Source organism: Salmo salar, chromosome ssa09 (assembly GCF_905237065.1).
Source record: "Salmo salar chromosome ssa09, Ssal_v3.1, whole genome shotgun sequence".
In the NCBI taxonomy this organism is placed as follows: Eukaryota; Metazoa; Chordata; class Actinopteri; order Salmoniformes; family Salmonidae; genus Salmo; species Salmo salar.
In genome coordinates, this window is record NC_059450.1 from 100,039,583 (window position 1) to 100,064,032 (window position 24,450).

The window sequence follows — 24,450 nt, forward strand, 5'->3', positions numbered from 1 at the left end:
CCCTGATTTCAGCTGTAGTGAGAGAGACACGGGGAGGTCCCTGATTTCAGCTATAGTGAGAGAGACATGGGGAGGTCCCTGATTTCAGCTGTAGCGAGAGAGACATGAGGTCCCTGATTTCAGCTGTAGTGAGAGAGACACGAGGAGGTCCCTGATTTCAGCTGTAGTGAGAGAGACATGAGGAGGTCCCTGATTCCAGCTGTAGTGAGAGAGACACCAGGGAGTCCCTGATTTCAGCTGTAGTGAGAGAGACACGAAGAGGTCGCTGATTTCAGCTGTAGTGAGAGAGACACGGGGACGTCCCTGATGTCAACTGTAGTGAAAGAGACACGGGGAGGTCCCTGATTTCAGCTGTAGTGAAAGAGAGACACAAGTAGGTCCCTGAATTCAGCTGTAGAGAGAGAGACACGAGGAGGTCCCTGATTTCAGCTGTAGTGAGAGAGACACGGGGACGTCCCTTATGTCAGCTGTAGTAAGAGTGACACGGGGAGGTCCCTGATTTCAGCTGTAGTGACAGAGACACGGGGAGGTCACTGATTTCAGCTGTATTGAGAGAGACACGGGAAGGTCCCTGATTACAGCTGTTGTGAGAGAGACACGAGGAGGTCCCTGATTTCAGCTGTAGTGAGAGAGACACGGGGAGGTCCCTGATTTCAGCTGTAGTGAGAGAGACACGGGGAGGTCCCTGATTTCAGCTGTAGTGAGAGAGACAAGGGGAGGTCCCTGATTTCTGCTGTAGCGAGAGAGACATGAGGTCCCTGATTTCAGCTGTAGTGAGAGAGACACGAGGAGGTCCCTGATTCAGCTGTAGTGAGAGAGACACAAGGAGGTCCCTGATTCCAGATGTAGTGAGAGAGACACGGGGACGTCCCTGATGTCAGCTGTAGTGACAGAGACACAAGGAGGTCCCTAATTTCAGCTGTAGTTAGAGAGACACGATGTGGTCACTGATTTCAGCTGTAGCGAGAGAGACACGAGGAGGTCCCTGATTTCAGCTGTAGTGACAGAGACACGGGGAGGTCCCTGATTTCAGCTGTAGTGAGAGAGACACGGGGAGGTCCCTGATTTCAGCTGTAGTGACAGGGACACGGGGAGATCCCTGATTTCAGCTGTAGCGAGAGAGACATGAGGTCCCTGATTTCAGCTGTAGGGAGAGAGACACGAGGAGGTCCCTGTTTTCTGCTGTAGTGAGAGAGACACGGGGAGGTCCCTGATTTCAGCTGTAGTGATACACGAAGAGGTCCCTGATTTCAGCTGTTGTGAGAGAGACACGGTGACGTCCCTGATGTCAACTCTAGTGAGAGAGACACGTGGAGGTCCCTGATTTCAGCTGTAGAGAGAGAGAGATACGGAGAGGTCCCTGATTTCAGCTGTAGTGAGAGAGACACGGGGCATTCCCTGATTTCAGCTGTAGTGAGAGAAACACGGGGACGTCCCTGATTTCAGCTGTAGTGACAGAGACACGAGGAGGTCCCTAATTTCAGCTGTAGTGAGAGAGACACGGGGAGTTCCCTGATTTCAGCTGTAGTGAGAGAGACATGGGGAGGTCCCTGATTTCAGCTGTAGCGAGAGAGACATGAGGTCCCTGATTTCAGCTGTAGTGAGAGAGACACGAGGAGGTCCCTGATTTCAGCTGTAGTGAGAGATACACGAGGAGGTCCCTGATTCCAGCTGTAGTGAGAGAGACACCAGGAGGTCCCTGATTTCAGCTGTAGTGAGAGAGACACGAAGAGGTCGCTGATTTCAGCTGTAGTGAGAGAGACACGTGGACGTCCCTGATGTCAACTGTAGTGAAAGAGACACGGGGAGGTCCCTGATTTCAGCTGTAGTGAAAGAGAGACACAAGTAGGTCCCTGAATTCAGCTGTAGAGAGAGAGACACGAGGAGGTCCCTGATTTCAGCTGTAGTGAGAGAGACACGGGGATGTCCCTTATGTCAGCTGTAGTAAGAGAGACACGGGGAGGTCCCTGATTTCAGCTGTAGTGAGAGAGACACGGGGAGGTCACTGATTTCAGCTGTATTGAGAGAGACACGGGGAGGTCCCTGATTTCAGCTGTTGTGAGAGAGACACGAGGAGGTCCCTGATTTCTGCTGTAGTGAGAGAGACACGGGGAGGTCCCTGATTTCAGCTGTAGTGACAGAGACACGAAGAGGTCCCTGATTTCAGCTGTAGTGAGAGAGACACGGGGAGGTCCCTGATTTCAGCTGTAGTGAGAGAGACAAGGGGAGGTCCCTGATTTCTGCTGTAGTGAGAGAGACATGAGGTCCCTGATTTCAGCTGTAGTGAGAGAGACACGAGGAGGTCCCTGATTTCAGCTGTATTGAGAGAGACACGGGGACGTCCCTGATTTCACCTGTAGTGAGAGAGACACGAGGAGGTCCCTGATTTCAGCTGTAGTGAGAGAGACACGGGGATGTCCCTGATGTCAACTCTAGTGAGAGAGATACGAGGAGGTCCCTGATTTCAGCTTTAGAGAGAGAGAGATACGGAGAGGTCCCTGATTTCAGCTGTAGTGAGAGAGACACGGGGAGTTCCCTGATTTCAGCTGTAGTGAGAGAGACACGGGACATTCCCTGATTTCAGCTGTAGTGAGAGAAACACGGGGACGTCCCTGAATTCAGCTGTAGTGACAGAGACACGAGGAGGTCCCTAATTTCAGCTGTAGTGAGAGAGACACGGGGAGTTCCCTGTTTTCAGCTGTAGTGAGAGAGACACGGGGAGGTCCCTGATTTCAGCTGTAGTGATAGACGAAGAGGTCCCTGATTTCAGCGTTTGTGAGAGAGACACGGTGACGTCCCTGATGTCAACTCTAGTGAGAGAGACACGTGGAGGTCCCTGATTTCAGCTGTAGAGAGAGAGAGATACGGAGAGGTCCCTGATTTCAGCTGTAGTGAGAGAGACACGGGGAGTTCCCTGATTTCAGCTGTAGTGAGAGAGACACGGGGCATTCCCTGATTTCAGCTGTAGTGAGAGAAACACGGGGACGTCCCTGATTTCAGCTGTAGTGACAGAGACACGAGGAGGTCCCTAATTTCAGCTGTAGTGAGAGAGAAACGGGGAGTTCCCTGATTTCAGCTGTAGTGAGAGAGACATGGGGAGGTCCCTGATTTCAGCTGTAGCGAGAGAGACATGAGGTCCCTGATTTCAGCTGTAGTGAGAGAGACACGAGGAGGTCCCTGATTTCAGCTGTAGTGAGAGAGACACGAGGAGGTCCCTGATTCCAGCTGTAGTGAGAGAGACACCAGGAGGTCCCTGATTTCAGCTGTAGTGAGAGAGACACGAAGAGGTCGCTGATTTCAGCTGTAGTGAGAGAGACACGTGGACGTCCCTGATGTCAACTGTAGTGAAAGAGACACGGGGAGGTCCCTGATTTCAGCTGTAGTGAAAGAGAGACACAAGTAGGTCCCTGAATTCAGCTGTAGAGAGAGAGACACGAGGAGGTCCCTGATTTCAGCTGTAGTGAGAGAGACACGGGGACGTCCCTTATGTCAGCTGTAGTAAGAGAGACACGGGGAGGTCCCTGATTTCAGCTTTAGTGAGAGAGACACGGGGAGGTCACTGATTTCAGCTGTATTGAGAGAGACACGGGGAGGTCCCTGATTTCAGCTGTTGTGAGAGAGACACGAGGAGTTCCCTGATTTCTGCTGTAGTGAGAGAGACACGGGGAGGTCCCTGATTTCAGCTGTAGTGACAGAGACACGAAGAGGTCCCTGATTTCAGCTGTAGTGAGAGAGACACGGGGAGGTCCCTGATTTCAGCTGTAGTGAGAGAGACAAGGGGAGGTCCCTGATTTCTGCTGTAGCGAGAGAGACATGAGGTCCCTGATTTCAGCTGTAGTGAGAGAGACACGAGGAGGTCCCTGATTTCAGCTGTAGTGAGAGAGACACGGGGAGGTCCCTGATTTCAGCTGTAGTGAGAGAGACACGAGGAGGTCCCTGATTTCAGCTGTAGTGAGAGAGACACGGGGATGTCCCTGATGTCAACTCTAGTGAGAGAGACACGAGGAGGTCCCTGATTTCAGCTGTAGAGAGAGAGAGATACGGAGAGGTCCCTGATTTCAGCTGTAGTGAGAGAGACACGGGGAGTTCCCTGATTTCAGCTGTAGTGAGAGAGACACGGGACATTCCCTGATTTCAGCTGTAGTGAGAGAAACACGGGGACGTCCCTGATTTCAGCTGTAGTGACAGAGACACGAGGAGGTCCCTAATTTCAGCTGTAGTGAGAGAGACACGGGGAGTTCCCTGATTTCAGCTGTAGTGAGAGAGACACGGGGACGTCCCTGATGTCAGCTGTAGTGACAGAGACACAAGGAGGTCCCTAATTTCAGCTGTAGTTAAAGAGTCACGGGGACGTCCCTTATTTCAGCTGTAGTGAGAGAGACACGGGGAAGTCCCTGATTTCAGCTGTAGTGAGAGAGACACGAGGAGGTCCCTGATTTCAGCTGTAGTTAGAGAGACACGATGAGGTCCCTGATTTCAGCTGTAGCGAGAGAGACACGGGGAGGTCCCTGATTTCAGCTGTAGTGACAGAGACACGAGGAGGTCCCTGATTTCAGCTGTAGTGACAGAGACACGAAGAGGTCCCTGATTTCAGCTGTAGTGAGAGAGACACGGGGAGGTCCCTGATTTCAGCTGTAGTGAGAGAGACACGGGGAGGTCCCTGATTTCAGCTGTAGCGAGAGAGACAAGAGGTCCCTGATTTCAGCTGTAGTGAGAGAGACACGAGGAGGTCCCTGATTTCAGCTGTAGTGAGAGAGACACGAGGAGGTCCCTGATTCCAGCTGTAGTGAGAGAGACACCAGGAGGTCCCTGATTTCAGCTGTAGTGGGAGAGACACGAAGAGGTCCCTGATTTCAGCTGTAGTGAGAGAGACACGGGGACGTCCCTGATGTCATCTGTAGTGAGAGAGACACGGGGAGGTCCCTGATTTCAGCTGTAGTGAAAGAGAGACACAAGTAGGTCCCTGAATTCAGCTGTAGAGAGAGAGACACGAGGAGGTCCCTGATTTCAGCTGTAGAGAGAGAGAGAACGGAGAGGTCCCTGATTTCAGCTGTAGTGAGAGAGACACGGGGAGTTCCCTGATTTCAGCTGTAGTGAGAGAGACACGGGGCGTTCCCTGATTTCAGCTGTAGTGAGAGAAACACGGGGACGTCCCTGATTTCAGCTGTAGTGACAGAGACACGAGGAGGTCCCTAATTTCAGCTGTAGTGAGAGAGACACGGGGACGTCCCTGATGTCAGCTGTAGTGACAGAGACACAAGGAGGTCCCTAATTTCAGCTGTAGTTAAAGAGTCACGGGGACGTCCCTTATTTCAGCAGTAGTGAGAGAGACACGGGGAAGTCCCTGATTTCAGCTGTAGTGAGAGAGACACGAGGAGGTCCCTGATTTCAGCTGTAGTTAGAGAGACACGATGAGGTCCCTGATTTCAGCTGTAGCGAGAGAGACACGGGGAGGTCCCTGATTTCAGCTGTAGTGACAGAGACACGAGGAGGTCCCTGATTTCAGCTGTAGTGACAGAGACACGAAGAGGTCCCTGATTTCTGCTGTAGTGAGAGAGACACGGGGAGGTCCCTGATTTCAGCTGTAGTGAGAGAGACATGGGGAGGTCCCTGATTTCAGCTGTAGCGAGAGAGACAAGAGGTCCCTGATTTCAGCTATAGTGAGAGAGACACGAGGAGGTCCCTGATTCCAGCTGTAGTGAGAGAGACACCAGGAGGTCCCTGATTTCAGCTGTAGTGGGAGAGACACGAAGAGGTCGCTGATTTCAGCTGTAGTGAGAGAGACACGGGGACGTCCCTGATGTCAACTGTAGTGAGAGAGACACGGGGAGCTCCCTGATTTCAGCTGTAGTGAAGAGAGACACAAGTAGGTCCCTGAATTCAGCTGTAGAGAGAGAGACACGAGGAGGTCCCTGATTTCAGCTGTAGAGAGAGAGAGATACGGAGAGGTCCCTGATTTCAGCTGTAGTGAGAGAGACACTGGGAGTTCCCTGATTTCAGCTGTAGTGAGAGAAACACGGGGAGGTCCCTGATTTCAGCTGTAGTGACAGAGACACGAGGAGGTCCCTAATTTCAGCTGTAGTGAGAGAGACACGGGGAGTTCCCTGATTTCAGCTGTAGTGAGAGAGACACGGGACGTCCCTGATGTCAGCTGTAGTGACAGAGACACAAGGAGGTCCCTAATTTCAGCTGTAGTTAAAGAGACACGGGGACGTCCCTTATTTCAGCTGTAGTGAGAGAGACACAGGAAGTCCCTGATTTCAGCTGTAGTGAGAGAGACACGAGGAGGTCCCTGATTTCAGCTGTAGTTAGAGAGACACGATGAGGTCCCTGATTTCAGCTGTAGCGAGAGAGACACGGGGAGGTCCCTGATTTCAGCTGTAGTGACAGAGACACGAGGAGGTCCCTGATTTCAGCTGTAGTGACAGAGACACGAAGAGGTCCCTGATTTCAGCTGTAGTGAGAGAGACACGGGGAGGTCCCTGATTTCAGCTGTAGTGAGAGAGACACGGGGAGGTCCCTGATTTCAGCTGTAGCGAGAGAGACATGAGGTCCCTGATTTCAGCTGTAGTTTAGAGAGACACGGGGAGTTCCCTGATTTCAGCTGTAGTGAGAGAGACACGAGGACGTCCCTGATGTCAGCTGTAGTGACAGAGACACAAGGAGGTCCCTAATTTCAGCTGTAGTTAGAGAGACACGATGTGGTCACTGATTTCAGCTGTAGCGAGAGAGACACGGGGAGGTCCCTGATTTCAGCTGTAGTGACAGAGACACGGGGAGATCCCTGATTTCAGCTGTAGCGAGAGAGACATGAGGTCCCTGATTTCAGCTGTAGTGAGAGAGACACGAGGAGGTCCCTGTTTTCAGCTGTAGTGAGAGAGACACGGGGAGGTCCCTGATTTCAGCTGTAGTGATACACGAAGAGGTCCCTGATTTCAGCTGTTGTGAGAGAGACACGGTGACGTCCCTGATGTCAACTCTAGTGAGAGAGACACGTGGAGGTCCCTGATTTCAGCTGTAGAGAGAGAGATACGGAGAGGTCCCTGATTTCAGCTGTAGTGAGAGAGACACGGGGAGTTCCCTGATTTCAGCTGTAGTGAGAGAGACACGGGGCATTCCCTGATTTCAGCTGTAGTGAGAGAAACACGGGGACGTCCCTGATTTCAGCTGTAGTGAGAGAGACACGGGGAGTTCCCTGATTTCAGCTGTAGTGAGAGAGACATGGGGAGGTCCCTGATTTCAGCTGTAGCGAGAGAGACATGAGGTCCCTGATTTCAGCTGTAGTGAGAGAGACACGAGGAGGTCCCTGATTTCAGCTGTAGTGAGAGAGACACGGGGAGGTCCCTGATTTCAGCTATAGTGAGAGAGACATGGGGAGGTCCCTGATTTCAGCTGTAGCGAGAGAGACATGAGGTCCCTGATTTCAGCTGTAGTGAGAGAGACACGAGGAGGTCCCTGATTTCAGCTGTAGTGAGAGAGACATGAGGAGGTCCCTGATTCCAGCTGTAGTGAGAGAGACACCAGGGAGTCCCTGATTTCAGCTGTAGTGAGAGAGACACGAAGAGGTCGCTGATTTCAGCTGTAGTGAGAGAGACACGGGGACGTCCCTGATGTCAACTGTAGTGAAAGAGACACGGGGAGGTCCCTGATTTCAGCTGTAGTGAAAGAGAGACACAAGTAGGTCCCTGAATTCAGCTGTAGAGAGAGAGACACGAGGAGGTCCCTGATTTCAGCTGTAGTGAGAGAGACACGGGGACGTCCCTTATGTCAGCTGTAGTAAGAGTGACACGGGGAGGTCCCTGATTTCAGCTGTAGTGACAGAGACACGGGGAGGTCACTGATTTCAGCTGTATTGAGAGAGACACGGGAAGGTCCCTGATTACAGCTGTTGTGAGAGAGACACGAGGAGGTCCCTGATTTCAGCTGTAGTGAGAGAGACACGGGGAGGTCCCTGATTTCAGCTGTAGTGAGAGAGACACGGGGAGGTCCCTGATTTCAGCTGTAGTGAGAGAGACAAGGGGAGGTCCCTGATTTCTGCTGTAGCGAGAGAGACATGAGGTCCCTGATTTCAGCTGTAGTGAGAGAGACACGAGGAGGTCCCTGATTCAGCTGTAGTGAGAGAGACACAAGGAGGTCCCTGATTCCAGATGTAGTGAGAGAGACACGGGGACGTCCCTGATGTCAGCTGTAGTGACAGAGACACAAGGAGGTCCCTAATTTCAGCTGTAGTTAGAGAGACACGATGTGGTCACTGATTTCAGCTGTAGCGAGAGAGACACGAGGAGGTCCCTGATTTCAGCTGTAGTGACAGAGACACGGGAGGTCCCTGATTTCAGCTGTAGTGAGAGAGACACGGGGAGGTCCCTGATTTCAGCTGTAGTGACAGGGACACGGGGAGATCCCTGATTTCAGCTGTAGCGAGAGAGACATGAGGTCCCTGATTTCAGCTGTAGGGAGAGAGACACGAGGAGGTCCCTGTTTTCTGCTGTAGTGAGAGAGACACGGGGAGGTCCCTGATTTCAGCTGTAGTGATACACGAAGAGGTCCCTGATTTCAGCTGTTGTGAGAGAGACACGGTGACGTCCCTGATGTCAACTCTAGTGAGAGAGACACGTGGAGGTCCCTGATTTCAGCTGTAGAGAGAGAGAGATACGGAGAGGTCCCTGATTTCAGCTGTAGTGAGAGAGACACGGGGCATTCCCTGATTTCAGCTGTAGTGAGAGAAACACGGGGACGTCCCTGATTTCAGCTGTAGTGACAGAGACACGAGGAGGTCCCTAATTTCAGCTGTAGTGAGAGAGACACGGGGAGTTCCCTGATTTCAGCTGTAGTGAGAGAGACATGGGGAGGTCCCTGATTTCAGCTGTAGCGAGAGAGACATGAGGTCCCTGATTTCAGCTGTAGTGAGAGAGACACGAGGAGGTCCCTGATTTCAGCTGTAGTGAGAGAGACACGAGGAGGTCCCTGATTCCAGCTGTAGTGAGAGAGACACCAGGAGGTCCCTGATTTCAGCTGTAGTGAGAGAGACACGAAGAGGTCGCTGATTTCAGCTGTAGTGAGAGAGACACGTGGACGTCCCTGATGTCAACTGTAGTGAAAGAGACACGGGGAGGTCCCTGATTTCAGCTGTAGTGAAAGAGAGACACAAGTAGGTCCCTGAATTCAGCTGTAGAGAGAGAGACACGAGGAGGTCCCTGATTTCAGCTGTAGTGAGAGAGACACGGGGATGTCCCTTATGTCAGCTGTAGTAAGAGAGACACGGGGAGGTCCCTGATTTCAGCTGTAGTGAGAGAGACACGGGGAGGTCACTGATTTCAGCTGTATTGAGAGAGACACGGGGAGGTCCCTGATTTCAGCTGTTGTGAGAGAGACACGAGGAGGTCCCTGATTTCTGCTGTAGTGAGAGAGACACGGGGAGGTCCCTGATTTCAGCTGTAGTGACAGAGACACGAAGAGGTCCCTGATTTCAGCTGTAGTGAGAGAGACACGGGGAGGTCCCTGATTTCAGCTGTAGTGAGAGAGACAAGGGGAGGTCCCTGATTTCTGCTGTAGTGAGAGAGACATGAGGTCCCTGATTTCAGCTGTAGTGAGAGAGACACGAGGAGGTCCCTGATTTCAGCTGTATTGAGAGAGACACGGGGACGTCCCTGATTTCACCTGTAGTGAGAGAGACACGAGGAGGTCCCTGATTTCAGCTGTAGTGAGAGAGACACGGGGATGTCCCTGATGTCAACTCTAGTGAGAGAGATACGAGGAGGTCCCTGATTTCAGCTTTAGAGAGAGAGAGATACGGAGAGGTCCCTGATTTCAGCTGTAGTGAGAGAGACACGGGGAGTTCCCTGATTTCAGCTGTAGTGAGAGAGACACGGGACATTCCCTGATTTCAGCTGTAGTGAGAGAAACACGGGGACGTCCCTGAATTCAGCTGTAGTGACAGAGACACGAGGAGGTCCCTAATTTCAGCTGTAGTGAGAGAGACACGGGGAGTTCCCTGTTTTCAGCTGTAGTGAGAGAGACACGGGGAGGTCCCTGATTTCAGCTGTAGTGATAGACGAAGAGGTCCCTGATTTCAGCGTTTGTGAGAGAGACACGGTGACGTCCCTGATGTCAACTCTAGTGAGAGAGACACGTGGAGGTCCCTGATTTCAGCTGTAGAGAGAGAGAGATACGGAGAGGTCCCTGATTTCAGCTGTAGTGAGAGAGACACGGGGAGTTCCCTGATTTCAGCTGTAGTGAGAGAGACACGGGGCATTCCCTGATTTCAGCTGTAGTGAGAGAAACACGGGGACGTCCCTGATTTCAGCTGTAGTGACAGAGACACGAGGAGGTCCCTAATTTCAGCTGTAGTGAGAGAGAAACGGGGAGTTCCCTGATTTCAGCTGTAGTGAGAGAGACATGGGGAGGTCCCTGATTTCAGCTGTAGCGAGAGAGACATGAGGTCCCTGATTTCAGCTGTAGTGAGAGAGACACGAGGAGGTCCCTGATTTCAGCTGTAGTGAGAGAGACACGAGGAGGTCCCTGATTCCAGCTGTAGTGAGAGAGACACCAGGAGGTCCCTGATTTCAGCTGTAGTGAGAGAGACACGAAGAGGTCGCTGATTTCAGCTGTAGTGAGAGAGACACGTGGACGTCCCTGATGTCAACTGTAGTGAAAGAGACACGGGGAGGTCCCTGATTTCAGCTGTAGTGAAAGAGAGACACAAGTAGGTCCCTGAATTCAGCTGTAGAGAGAGAGACACGAGGAGGTCCCTGATTTCAGCTGTAGTGAGAGAGACACGGGGACGTCCCTTATGTCAGCTGTAGTAAGAGAGACACGGGGAGGTCCCTGATTTCAGCTTTAGTGAGAGAGACACGGGGAGGTCACTGATTTCAGCTGTATTGAGAGAGACACGGGGAGGTCCCTGATTTCAGCTGTTGTGAGAGAGACACGAGGAGGTCCCTGATTTCTGCTGTAGTGAGAGAGACACGGGGAGGTCCCTGATTTCAGCTGTAGTGACAGAGACACGAAGAGGTCCCTGATTTCAGCTGTAGTGAGAGAGACACGGGGAGGTACCTGATTTCAGCTGTAGTGAGAGAGACAAGGGGAGGTCCCTGATTTCTGCTGTAGCGAGAGAGACATGAGGTCCCTGATTTCAGCTGTAGTGAGAGAGACACGAGGAGGTCCCTGATTTCAGCTGTAGTGAGAGAGACACGGGGACGTCCCTGATTTCACCTGTAGTGAGAGAGACACGAGGAGGTCCCTGATTTCAGCTGTAGTGAGAGAGACACGGGGATGTCCCTGATGTCAGCTCTAGTGAGAGAGACACGAGGAGGTCCCTGATTTCAGCTGTAGAGAGAGAGAGATACGGAGAGGTCCCTGATTTCAGCTGTAGTGAGAGAGACACGGGGAGTTCCCTGATTTCAGCTGTAGTGAGAGAGACACGGGACATTCCCTGATTTCAGCTGTAGTGAGAGAAACACGGGGACGTCCCTGATTTCAGCTGTAGTGACAGAGACACGAGGAGGTCCCTAATTTCAGCTGTAGTGAGAGAGACACGGGGAGTTCCCTGATTTCAGCTGTAGTGAGAGAGACACGGGGACGTCCCTGATGTCAGCTGTAGTGACAGAGACACAAGGAGGTCCCTAATTTCAGCTGTAGTTAAAGAGTCACGGGGACGTCCCTTATTTCAGCTGTAGTGAGAGAGACACGGGGAAGTCCCTGATTTCAGCTGTAGTGAGAGAGACACGAGGAGGTCCCTGATTTCAGCTGTAGTTAGAGAGACACGATGAGGTCCCTGATTTCAGCTGTAGCGAGAGAGACACGGGGAGGTCCCTGATTTCAGCTGTAGTGACAGAGACACGAGGAGGTCCCTGATTTCAGCTGTAGTGACAGAGACACGAAGAGGTCCCTGATTTCAGCTGTAGTGAGAGAGACACGGGGAGGTCCCTGATTTCAGCTGTAGTGAGAGAGACATGGGGAGGTCCCTGATTTCAGCTGTAGCGAGAGAGACAAGAGGTCCCTGATTTCAGCTGTAGTGAGAGAGACACGAGGAGGTCCCTGATTTCAGCTGTAGTGAGAGAGACACGAGGAGGTCCCTGATTCCAGCTGTAGTGAGAGAGACACCAGGAGGTCCCTGATTTCAGCTGTAGTGGGAGAGACACGAAGAGGTCGCTGATTTCAGCTGTAGTGAGAGAGACACGGGGACGTCCCTGATGTCAACTGTAGTGAGAGAGACACGGGGAGGTCCCTGATTTCAGCTGTAGTGAAAGAGAGACACAAGTAGGTCCCTGAATTCAGCTGTAGAGAGAGAGACACGAGGAGGTCCCTGATTTCAGCTGTAGAGAGAGAGAGATACGGAGAGGTCCCTGATTTCAGCTGTAGTGAGAGAGACACGGGGAGTTCCCTGATTTCAGCTGTAGTGAGAGAGACACGGGGCATTCCCTGATTTCAGCTGTAGTGAGAGAAACACGGGGACGTCCCTGATTTCAGCTGTAGTGACAGAGACACGAGGAGGTCCCTAATTTCAGCTGTAGTGAGAGAGACACGGGGACGTCCCTGATGTCAGCTGTAGTGACAGAGACACAAGGAGGTCCCTAATTTCAGCTGTAGTTAAAGAGTCACGGGGACGTCCCTTATTTCAGCAGTAGTGAGAGAGACACGGGGAAGTCCCTGATTTCAGCTGTAGTGAGAGAGACACGAGGAGGTCCCTGATTTCAGCTGTAGTTAGAGAGACACGATAGGTCCCTGATTTCAGCTGTAGCGAGAGAGACACGGGAGGTCCCTGATTTCAGCTGTAGTGACAGAGACACGAGGAGGTCCCTGATTTCAGCTGTAGTGACAGAGACACGAAGAGGTCCCTGATTTCTGCTGTAGTGAGAGAGACACGGGGAGGTCCCTGATTTCAGCTGTAGTGAGAGAGACATGGGGAGGTCCCTGATTTCAGCTGTAGCGAGAGAGACAAGAGGTCCCTGATTTCAGCTATAGTGAGAGAGACACGAGGAGGTCCCTGATTCCAGCTGTAGTGAGAGAGACACCAGGAGGTCCCTGATTTCAGCTGTAGTGGGAGAGACACGAAGAGGTCGCTGATTTCAGCTGTAGTGAGAGAGACACGGGGACGTCCCTGATGTCAACTGTAGTGAGAGAGACACGGGGAGCTCCCTGATTTCAGCTGTAGTGAAAGAGAGACACAAGTAGGTCCCTGAATTCAGCTGTAGAGAGAGAGACACGAGGAGGTCCCTGATTTCAGCTGTAGAGAGAGAGAGATACGGAGAGGTCCCTGATTTCAGCTGTAGTGAGAGAGACACTGGGAGTTCCCTGATTTCAGCTGTAGTGAGAGAAACACGGGGACGTCCCTGATTTCAGCTGTAGTGACAGAGACACGAGGAGGTCCCTAATTTCAGCTGTAGTGAGAGAGACACGGGGAGTTCCCTGATTTCAGCTGTAGTGAGAGAGACACGGGGACGTCCCTGATGTCAGCTGTAGTGACAGAGACACAAGGAGGTCCCTAATTTCAGCTGTAGTTAAAGAGACACGGGGACGTCCCTTATTTCAGCTGTAGTGAGAGAGACACAGGGAAGTCCCTGATTTCAGCTGTAGTGAGAGAGACACGAGGAGGTCCCTGATTTCAGCTGTAGTTAGAGAGACACGATGAGGTCCCTGATTTCAGCTGTAGCGAGAGAGACACGGGGAGGTCCCTGATTTCAGCTGTAGTGACAGAGACACGAGGAGGTCCCTGATTTCAGCTGTAGTGACAGAGACACGAAGAGGTCCCTGATTTCAGCTGTAGTGAGAGAGACACGGGGAGGTCCCTGATTTCAGCTGTAGTGAGAGAGACATGGGGAGTTCCCTGATTTCAGCTGTAGCGAGAGAGACATGAGGTCCCTGATTTCAGCTGTAGTTTAGAGAGACACGGGGAGTTCCCTGATTTCAGCTGTAGTGAGAGAGACACGAGGACGTCCCTGATGTCAGCTGTAGTGACAGAGACACAAGGAGGTCCCTAATTTCAGCTGTAGTTAGAGAGACACGATGTGGTCACTGATTTCAGCTGTAGCGAGAGAGACACGGGGAGGTCCCTGATTTCAGCTGTAGTGACAGAGACACGGGGAGATCCCTGATTTCAGCTGTAGCGAGAGAGACATGAGGTCCCTGATTTCAGCTGTAGTGAGAGAGACACGAGGAGGTCCCTGTTTTCAGCTGTAGTGAGAGAGACACGGGGAGGTCCCTGATTTCAGCTGTAGTGATACACGAAGAGGTCCCTGATTTCAGCTGTTGTGAGAGAGACACGGTGACGTCCCTGATGTCAACTCTAGTGAGAGAGACACGTGGAGGTCCCTGATTTCAGCTGTAGAGAGAGAGAGATACGGAGAGGTCCCTGATTTCAGCTGTAGTGAGAGAGACACGGGGAGTTCCCTGATTTCAGCTGTAGTGAGAGAGACACGGGGCATTCCCTGATTTCAGCTGTAGTGAGAGAAACACGGGGACGTCCCTGATTTCAGCTGTAGTGAGAGAGACACGGGGAGTTCCCTGATTTCAGCTGTAGTGAGAGAGACATGGGGAGGTCCCTGATTTCAGCTGTAGCGAGAGAGACATGAGGTCCCTGATTTCAGCTGTAGTGAGAGAGACACGAGGAGGTCCCTGATTTCAGCTGTAGTGAGAGAGACACGAGGAGGTCCCTGATTCCAGCTGTAGTGAGAGAGACACCAGGAGGTCCCTGATTTCAGCTGTAGAGAGAGAGACACGAGGAGGTCCCTGATTTCAGCTGTAGAGAGAGAGAGATACGGAGAGGTCCCTGATTTCAGCTGTAGTGAGAGAGACACTGGGAGTTCCCTGATTTCAGCTGTAGTGAGAGAGACACGGGGCATTCGCTGATTTCAGCTGTAGTGAGAGAAACACGGGGACGTCCCTGATTTCAGCTGTAGTGAGAGAGACACGAGGAGGTCCCTAATTTCAGCTGTAGTGAGAGAGACACGGGGAGTTCCCTGATTTCAGCTGTAGTGAGAGAGACACGGGGACGTCCCTGATGTCAGCTGTAGTGACAGAGACACAAGGAGGTCCCTAATTTCAGCTGTAGTTAAAGAGACACGGGGACGTCCCTTACTTCAGCTGTAGTGAGAGAGACACGAGGAAGTCCCTGATTTCAGCTGTAGTGAGAGAGACACGAGGAGGTCCCTGATTTCAGCTGTAGTTAGAGAGACACGATGAGGTCCCTGATTTCAGCTGTAGCGAGAGAGACACGGGGAGGTCCCTGATTTCAGCTGTAGTGACAGAGACACGAGGAGGTCCCTGATTTCAGCTGTAGTGACAGAGACACGAAGAGGTCCCTGATTTCAGCTGTAGTGAGAGAGACACGGGGAGGTCCCTGATTTCAGCTGTAGTGAGAGAGACATGGGGAGGTCCCTGATTTCAGCTGTAGCGAGAGAGACATGAGGTCCCTGATTTCAGCTGTAGTTTAGAGAGACACGGGGAGTTCCCTGATTTCAGCTGTAGTGAGAGAGACACGAGGACGTCCCTGATGTCAGCTGTAGTGACAGAGACACAAGGAGGTCCCTAATTTCAGCTGTAGTTAGAGAGACACGATGTGGTCACTGATTTCAGCTGTAGCGAGAGAGACACGGGGAGGTCCCTGATTTCAGCTGTAGTGACAGAGACACGGGGAGATCCCTGATTTCAGCTGTAGCGAGAGAGACATGAGGTCCCTGATTTCAGCTGTAGTGAGAGAGACACGAGGAGGTCCCTGTTTTCAGCTGTAGTGAGAGAGACACGGGGAGGTCCCTGATTTCAGCTGTAGTGATACACGAAGAGGTCCCTGATTTCAGCTGTTGTGAGAGAGACACGGTGACGTCCCTGATGTCAACTCTAGTGAGAGAGACACGTGGAGGTCCCTGATTTCAGCTGTAGAGAGAGAGAGATACGGAGAGGTCCCTGATTTCAGCTGTAGTGAGAGAGACACGGGGAGTTCCCTGATTTCAGCTGTAGTGAGAGAGACACGGGGCATTCCCTGATTTCAGCTGTAGTGAGAGAAACACGGGGACGTCCCTGATTTCAGCTGTAGTGAGAGAGACACGGGGAGTTCCCTGATTTCAGCTGTAGTGAGAGAGACATGGGGAGGTCCCTGATTTCAGCTGTAGCGAGAGAGACATGAGGTCCCTGATTTCAGCTGTAGTGAGAGAGACACGAGGAGGTCCCTGATTTCAGCTGTAGTGAGAGAGACACGAGGAGGTCCCTGATTCCAGCTGTAGTGAGAGAGACACCAGGAGGTCCCTGATTTCAGCTGTAGTGAGAGAGACACGAAGAGGTCGCTGATTTCAGCTGTAGTGAGAGAGACATTTGGACGTCCCTGATGTCAACTGTAGTGAAAGAGACACGGGGAGGTCCCTGATTTCAGCTGTAGTGAAAGAGAGACACAAGTAGGTCCCTGAATTCAGCTGTAGAGAGAGAGACACGAGGAGGTCCCTGATTTCAGCTGTAGTGAGAGAGACACGGGGACGTCCCTTATGTCAGCTGTAGTAAGAGAGACACGGGGAGGTCCCTGATTTCAGCTGTAGTGAGAGAGACACGGGGAGGTCACTGATTTCAGCTGTATTGAGAGAGACACGGGGAGGTCCCTGATTTCAGCTGTTGTGAGAGAGACACGAGGAGGTCCCTGATTTCTGCTGTAGTGAGAGAGACACGGGGAGGTCCCTGATTTCAGCTGTAGTGACAGAGACACGAAGAGGTCCCTGATTTCAGCTGTAGTGAGAGAGACACGGGAGGTCCCTGATTTCAGCTGTAGTGAGAGAGACAAGGGGAGGTCCCTGATTTCTGCTGTAGCGAGAGAGACATGAGGTCCCTGATTTCAGCTGTAGTGAGAGAGACACGAGGAGGTCCCTGATTTCAGCTGTAGTGAGAGAGACACGGGGACGTCCCTGATTTCACCTGTAGTGAGAGAGACACGAGGAGGTCCCTGATTTCAGCTGTAGTGAGAGAGACACGGGGATGTCCCTGATGTCAACTCTAGTGAGAGAGACACGAGGAGGTCCCTGATTTCAGCTGTAGAGAGAGAGAGATACGGAGAGGTCCCTGATTTCAGCTGTAGTGAGAGAGACACGGGGAGTTCCCTGATTTCAGCTGTAGTGAGAGAGACACGGGACATTCCCTGATTTCAGCTGTAGTGAGAGAAACACGGGGACGTCCCTGATTTCAGCTGTAGTGACAGAGACACGAGGAGGTCCCTAATTTTAGCTGTAGTGAGAGAGACACGGGGAGTTCCCTGATTTCAGCTGTAGTGAGAGAGACACGGGGACGTCCCTGATGTCAGCTGTAGTGACAGAGACACAAGGAGGTCCCTAATTTCAGCTGTAGTTAAAGAGTCACGGGGACGTCCCTTATTTCAGCTGTAGTGAGAGAGACAAGGGGAAGTCCCTGATTTCAGCTGTAGTGAGAGAGACACGAGGAGGTCCCTGATTTCAGCTGTAGTTAGAGAGACACGATGAGGTCCCTGATTTCAGCTGTAGCGAGAGAGACACGGGGAGGTCCCTGATTTCAGCTGTAGTGACAGAGACACGAGGAGGTCAATGATTTCAGCTGTAGTGACAGAGACACGAAGAGGTCCATGATTTCAGCTGTAGTGAGAGAGACACGGGGAGGTCCCTGATTTCAGCTGTAGTGAGAGAGACATGGGGAGGTCCCTGATTTCAGCTGTTGCGAGAGAGACATGAGGTCCCTGATTTCAGCTGTAGTGAGAGAGACACAAGGAAGTACCTGATTTCAGCTGTAGTGAGAGAGACACGAGGAGGTCCCTGATTCCAGCTGTAGTGAGAGAGACACCAGGAGGTCCCTGATTTCAGCTGTAGTGGGAGAGACACGAAGAGGTCGCTGATTTCAGCTGTAGTGAGAGAGACACAGGGACGTCCCTGATGTCAACTGTAGTGAGAGAGACACGGGGAGGTCCCTGATTTCAGCTGTAGTGAAATAGAGACACAAGTAGGTCCCTGATTTCACCTGTAGTGAGAGAGACACGAGGAGGTCCCTGAATTCAGCTGTAGTGAGAGAGACACGGGGATGTCCCTGATGTCAACTCTAGTAAGAGAGACACGAGGAGGTCCCTGATTTCAGCTGTAGAGAGAGAGAGATACAGAGAGGTCCCTGATTTCAGCTGTAGTGAGAGAGACACGGGGAGTTCCCTGATTTCAGCTGTAGTGAGAGAGACACGGGACATTCCCTGGTTTCAGCTGTAGTGAGAGAAACACGGGGACGTCCCTGATTTCAGCTGTAGTGACAGAGACACGAGGAGGTCCCTAATTTCAGCTGTAGTGAGAGAGACACGGGGAGTTCCCTGATTTCAGCTGTAGTGAGAGAGACACGGGGACGTCCCTGATGTCAGCTGTAGTGACAGAGACACAAGGAGGTCCCTAATTTCAGCTGTAGTTAAAGAGTCACGGGGACGTCCCTTATTTCAGCTGTAGTGAGAGAGACACGAGGAGGTCCCTGATTTCAGCTGTAGTTAGAGAGACATGATGAGGTCCCTGATTTCAGCTGTAGCGAGAGAGACATGAGGTCCCTGATTTCAGCTGTAGTGAGAGAGACACGAGGAGGTCCCTGATTTCAGCTGTAGTGAGAGAGACACGAGGAGGTCCCTGATTCCAGCTGTAGTGAGAGAGACACCAGGAGGTCCCTGATTTCAGCTGTAGAGAGAGAGACACGAGGAGGTCCCTGATTTCAGCTGTAGAGAGAGAGAGATACGGAGAGGTCCCTGATTTCAGCTGTAGTGAGAGAGACACTGGGAGTTCCCTGATTTCAGCTGTAGTGAGAGAGACACGGGGCATTCGCTGATTTCAGCTGTAGTGAGAGAAACACGGGGACGTCCCTGATTTCAGCTGTAGTGAGAGAGACACGAGGAGGTCCCTAATTTCAGCTGTAGTGAGAGAGACACGGGGAGTTCCCTGATTTCAGCTGTAGTGAGAGAGACACGGGGACGTCCCTGATGTCAGCTGTAGTGACAGAGACACAAGGAGGTCCCTAATTTCAGCTGTAGTTAAAGAGACACGGGGACGTCCCTTACTTCAGCTGTAGTGAGAGAGACACAGGGAAGTCCCTGATTTCAGCTGTAGTGAGAGAGACACGAGGAGGTCCCTGATTTCAGCTGTAGTTAGAGAGACACGATGAGGTCCCTGATTTCAGCTGTAGCGAGAGAGACACGGGGAGGTCCCTGATTTCAGCTGTAGTGACAGAGACACGAGGAGGTCCCTGATTTCAGCTGTAGTGACAGAGACACGAAGAGGTCCCTGATTTCAGCTGTAGTGAGAGAGACACGGGGAGGTCCCTGATTTCAGCTGTAGTGAGAGAGACATGGGGAGGTCCCTGATTTCAGCTGTAGCGAGAGAGACATGAGGTCCCTGATTTCAGCTGTAGTTTAGAGAGACACGGGGAGTTCCCTGATTTCAGCTGTAGTGAGAGAGACACGAGGACGTCCCTGATGTCAGCTGTAGTGACAGAGACACAAGGAGGTCCCTAATTTCAGCTGTAGTTAAAGAGTCACGGGGACGTCCCTTATTTCAGCTGTAGTGAGAGAGACACGAGGAGGTCCCTGATTTCAGCTGTAGTTAGAGAGACATGATGAGGTCCCTGATTTCAGCTGTAGCGAGAGAGACATGAGGTCCCTGATTTCAGCTGTAGTGAGAGAGACACGAGGAGGTCCCTGATTTCAGCTGTAGTGAGAGAGACACGAGGAGGTCCCTGATTCCAGCTGTAGTGAGAGAGACACCAGGGAGGTCCCTGATTTCAGCTGTAGAGAGAGACACGAGGAGGTCCCTGATTTCAGCTGTAGAGAGAGAGAGATACGGAGAGGTCCCTGATTTCAGCTGTAGTGAGAGAGACACTGGGAGTTCCCTGATTTCAGCTGTAGTGAGAGAGACACGGGGCATTCGCTGATTTCAGCTGTAGTGAGAGAAACACGGGGACGTCCCTGATTTCAGCTGTAGTGAGAGAGACACGAGGAGGTCCCTAATTTCAGCTGTAGTGAGAGAGACACGGGGAGTTCCCTGATTTCAGCTGTAGTGAGAGAGACACGGGGACGTCCCTGATGTCAGCTGTAGTGACAGAGACACAAGGAGGTCCCTAATTTCAGCTGTAGTTAAAGAGACACGGGGACGTCCCTTACTTCAGCTGTAGTGAGAGAGACACAGGGAAGTCCCTGATTTCAGCTGTAGTGAGAGAGACACGAGGAGGTCCCTGATTTCAGCTGTAGTTAGAGAGACACGATGAGGTCCCTGATTTCAGCTGTAGCGAGAGAGACACGGGGAGGTCCCTGATTTCAGCTGTAGTGACAGAGACACGAGGAGGTCCCTGATTTCAGCTGTAGTGACAGAGACACGAAGAGGTCCCTGATTTCAGCTGTAGTGAGAGAGACACGGGGAGGTCCCTGATTTCAGCTGTAGTGAGAGAGACATGGGGAGGTCCCTGATTTCAGCTGTAGCGAGAGAGACATGAGGTCCCTGATTTCAGCTGTAGTTTAGAGAGACACGGGGAGTTCCCTGATTTCAGCTGTAGTGAGAGAGACACGAGGACGTCCCTGATGTCAGCTGTAGTGACAGAGACACAAGGAGGTCCCTAATTTCAGCTGTAGTTAGAGAGACACGATGTGGTCACTGATTTCAGCTGTAGCGAGAGAGACACGGGGAGGTCCCTGATTTCAGCTGTAGTGACAGAGACACGGGGAGATCCCCTGATTTCAGCTGTAGCGAGAGAGACATGAGGTCCCTGATTTCAGCTGTAGTGAGAGAGACACGAGGAGGTCCCTGTTTTCAGCTGTAGTGAGAGAGACACGGGGAGGTCCCTGATTTCAGCTGTAGTGATACACGAAGAGGTCCCTGATTTCAGCTGTTGTGAGAGAGACACGGTGACGTCCCTGATGTCAACTCTAGTGAGAGAGACACGTGGAGGTCCCTGATTTCAGCTGTAGAGAGAGAGAGATACGGAGAGGTCCCTGATTTCAGCTGTAGTGAGAGAGACACGGGGAGTTCCCTGATTTCAGCTGTAGTGAGAGAGACACGGGGCATTCCCTGATTTCAGCTGTAGTGAGAGAAACACGGGGACGTCCCTGATTTCAGCTGTAGTGAGAGAGACACGGGGAGTTCCCTGATTTCAGCTGTAGTGAGAGAGACATGGGGAGGTCCCTGATTTCAGCTGTAGCGAGAGAGACATGAGGTCCCTGATTTCAGCTGTAGTGAGAGAGACACGAGGAGGTCCCTGATTTCAGCTGTAGTGAGAGAGACACGAGGAGGTCCCTGATTCCAGCTGTAGTGAGAGAGACACCAGGAGGTCCCTGATTTCAGCTGTAGTGAGAGAGACACGAAGAGGTCGCTGATTTCAGCTGTAGTGAGAGAGACATTTGGACGTCCCTGATGTCAACTGTAGTGAAAGAGACACGGGGAGGTCCCTGATTTCAGCTGTAGTGAAAGAGAGACACAAGTAGGTCCCTGAATTCAGCTGTAGAGAGAGAGACACGAGGAGGTCCCTGATTTCAGCTGTAGTGAGAGAGACACGGGGACGTCCCTTATGTCAGCTGTAGTAAGAGAGACACGGGGAGGTCCCTGATTTCAGCTGTAGTGAGAGAGACACGGGGAGGTCACTGATTTCAGCTGTATTGAGAGAGACACGGGGAGGTCCCTGATTTCAGCTGTTGTGAGAGAGACACGAGGAGGTCCCTGATTTCTGCTGTAGTGAGAGAGACACGGGGAGGTCCCTGATTTCAGCTGTAGTGACAGAGACACGAAGAGGTCCCTGATTTCAGCTGTAGTGAGAGAGACACGGGGAGGTCCCTGATTTCAGCTGTAGTGAGAGAGACAAGGGGAGGTCCCTGATTTCTGCTGTAGCGAGAGAGACATGAGGTCCCTGATTTCAGCTGTAGTGAGAGAGACACGAGGAGGTCCCTGATTTCAGCTGTAGTGAGAGAGACACGGGGACGTCCCTGATTTCACCTGTAGTGAGAGAGACACGAGGAGGTCCCTGATTTCAGCTGTAGTGAGAGAGACACGGGGATGTCCCTGATGTCAACTCTAGTGAGAGAGACACGAGGAGGTCCCTGATTTCAGCTGTAGAGAGAGAGAGATACGGAGAGGTCCCTGATTTCAGCTGTAGTGAGAGAGACACGGGGAGTTCCCTGATTTCAGCTGTAGTGAGAGAGACACGGGACATTCCCTGATTTCAGCTGTAGTGAGAGAAACACGGGGACGTCCCTGATTTCAGCTGTAGTGACAGAGACACGAGGAGGTCCCTAATTTCAGCTGTAGTGAGAGAGACACGGGGAGTTCCCTGATTTCAGCTGTAGTGAGAGAGACACGGGGACGTCCCTGATGTCAGCTGTAGTGACAGAGACACAAGGAGGTCCCTAATTTCAGCTGTAGTTAAAGAGTCACGGGGACGTCCCTTATTTCAGCTGTAGTGAGAGAGACACGGGGAAGTCCCTGATTTCAGCTGTAGTGAGAGAGACACGAGGAGGTCCCTGATTTCAGCTGTAGTTAGAGAGACACGATGAGGTCCCTGATTTCAGCTGTAGCGAGAGAGACACGGAGAGGTCCCTGATTTCAGCTGTAGTGACAGAGACACGAGGAGGTCCCTAATTTCAGCTGTAGTGACAGAGACACGAAGAGGTCCCTGATTTCAGCTGTAGTGAGAGAGACACGGGGAGGTCCCTGATTTCAGCTGTAGTGAGAGAGACATGGGGAGGTCCCTGATTTCAGCTGTAGCGAGAGAGACATGAGGTCCCTGATTTCAGCTGTAGTGAGAGAGACACGAGGAAGTCCCTGATTTCAGCTGTAGTGAGAGAGACACGAGGAGGTCCCTGATTCCAGCTGTAGTGAGAGAGACACCAGGAGGTCCCTGATTTCAGCTGTAGTGGGAGAGACACGAAGAGGTCGCTGATTTCAGCTGTAGTGAGAGAGACACAGGGACGTCCCTGATGTCAACTGTAGTGAGAGAGACACGGGGAGGTCCCTGATTTCAGCTGTAGTGAAATAGAGACACAAGTAGGTCCCTGAATTCAGCTGTAGAGAGAGAGACACGAGGAGGTCCCTGATTTCAGCTGTAGAGAGAGAGAGATACGGAGAGGTCCCTGATTTCAGCTGTAGTGAGAGAGACACGGGGAGGTCCCTGATTTCAGCTGTAGTGACAGAGACACGAGGAGGTCCCTGATTTCAGCTGTAGTGACAGAGACAGGAAGAGGTCCCTGATTTCAGCTGTAGTGAGAGAGACACGGGGATGTCCATGATTTCAGCTGTAGTGAGAGAGACATGGGGAGGTCCCTGATTTCAGCTGTAGCGAGAGAGACATGAGGTCCCTGATTTCAGCTGTAGTGAGAGAGACACGAGGAGGTCCCTGATTTCAGTTGTAGTGAGAGAGACACGAGGAGGTCCCTGATTCCAGCTGTAGTGAGAGAGACACCAGGAGGTCCCTGATTTCAGCTGTAGTGGGAGAGACACGAAGAGGTCGCTGATTTCAGCTGTAGTGAGAGAGACACGGGGACGTCCCTGATGTCAACTGTAGTGAGAGAGACACGGGGAGGTCCCTGATTTCAGCTGTAGTGAAAGAGAGACACAAGTAGGTCCCTGAATTCAGCTGTAGAGAGAGAGACACGAGGAGGTCCCTGATTTCAGCTGTAGAGAGAGAGAGATACGGAGAGGTCCCTGATTTCAGCTGTAGTGAGAGAGACACGGGGCATTCCCTGATTTCAGCTGTAGTGAGAGAGACACGGGGACGTCCCTGATGTCAGCTGTAGTGACAGAGACACAAGGAGGTCCCTAATTTCAGCTGTAGTTAAAGAGACACGGGGACGTCCCTTATTTCAGCTGTAGTGAGAGAGACACGGGGAAGTCCCTGATTTCAGCTGTAGTGAGAGAGACACGAGGAGGTCCCTGATTTCAGCTGTAGTTAGAGAGACACGATGAGGTCCCTGATTTCAGCTGTAGCGAGAGAGACACGGGGAGGTCCCTGATTTCAGCTGTAGTGACAGAGAAACGAGGAGGTCCCTGATTTCAGCTGTAGTGACAGAGACACGAAGAGGTCCCTGATTTCAGCTGTAGTGAGAGAGACACGGGGAGGTCCCTGATTTCAGCTGTAGTGAGAGAGACATGGGGAGGTCCCTGATTTCAGCTGTAGCGAGAGAGACATGAGGTCCCTGATTTCAGCTGTAGTGAGAGAGACACGGGGAGTTCCCTGATTTCAGCTGTAGTGAGAGAGACACGGGGACGTCCCTGATGTCAGCTTTAAAGACAGAGACACAAGGAGGTCCCTAATTTCAGCTGTAGTTAGAGAGACACGATGTGGTCACTGATTTCAGCTGTAGCGAGAGAGACACGGGGAGGTCTCTGATTTCAGCTTTAGTGACAGAGACACGAGGAGGTCCCTGATTTCAGCTGTAGTGACAGAGACACGGGGAGGTCCCTGATTTCAGCTGTAGTGAGAGAGACACGGGGAGGTCCCTGATTTCAGCTGTAG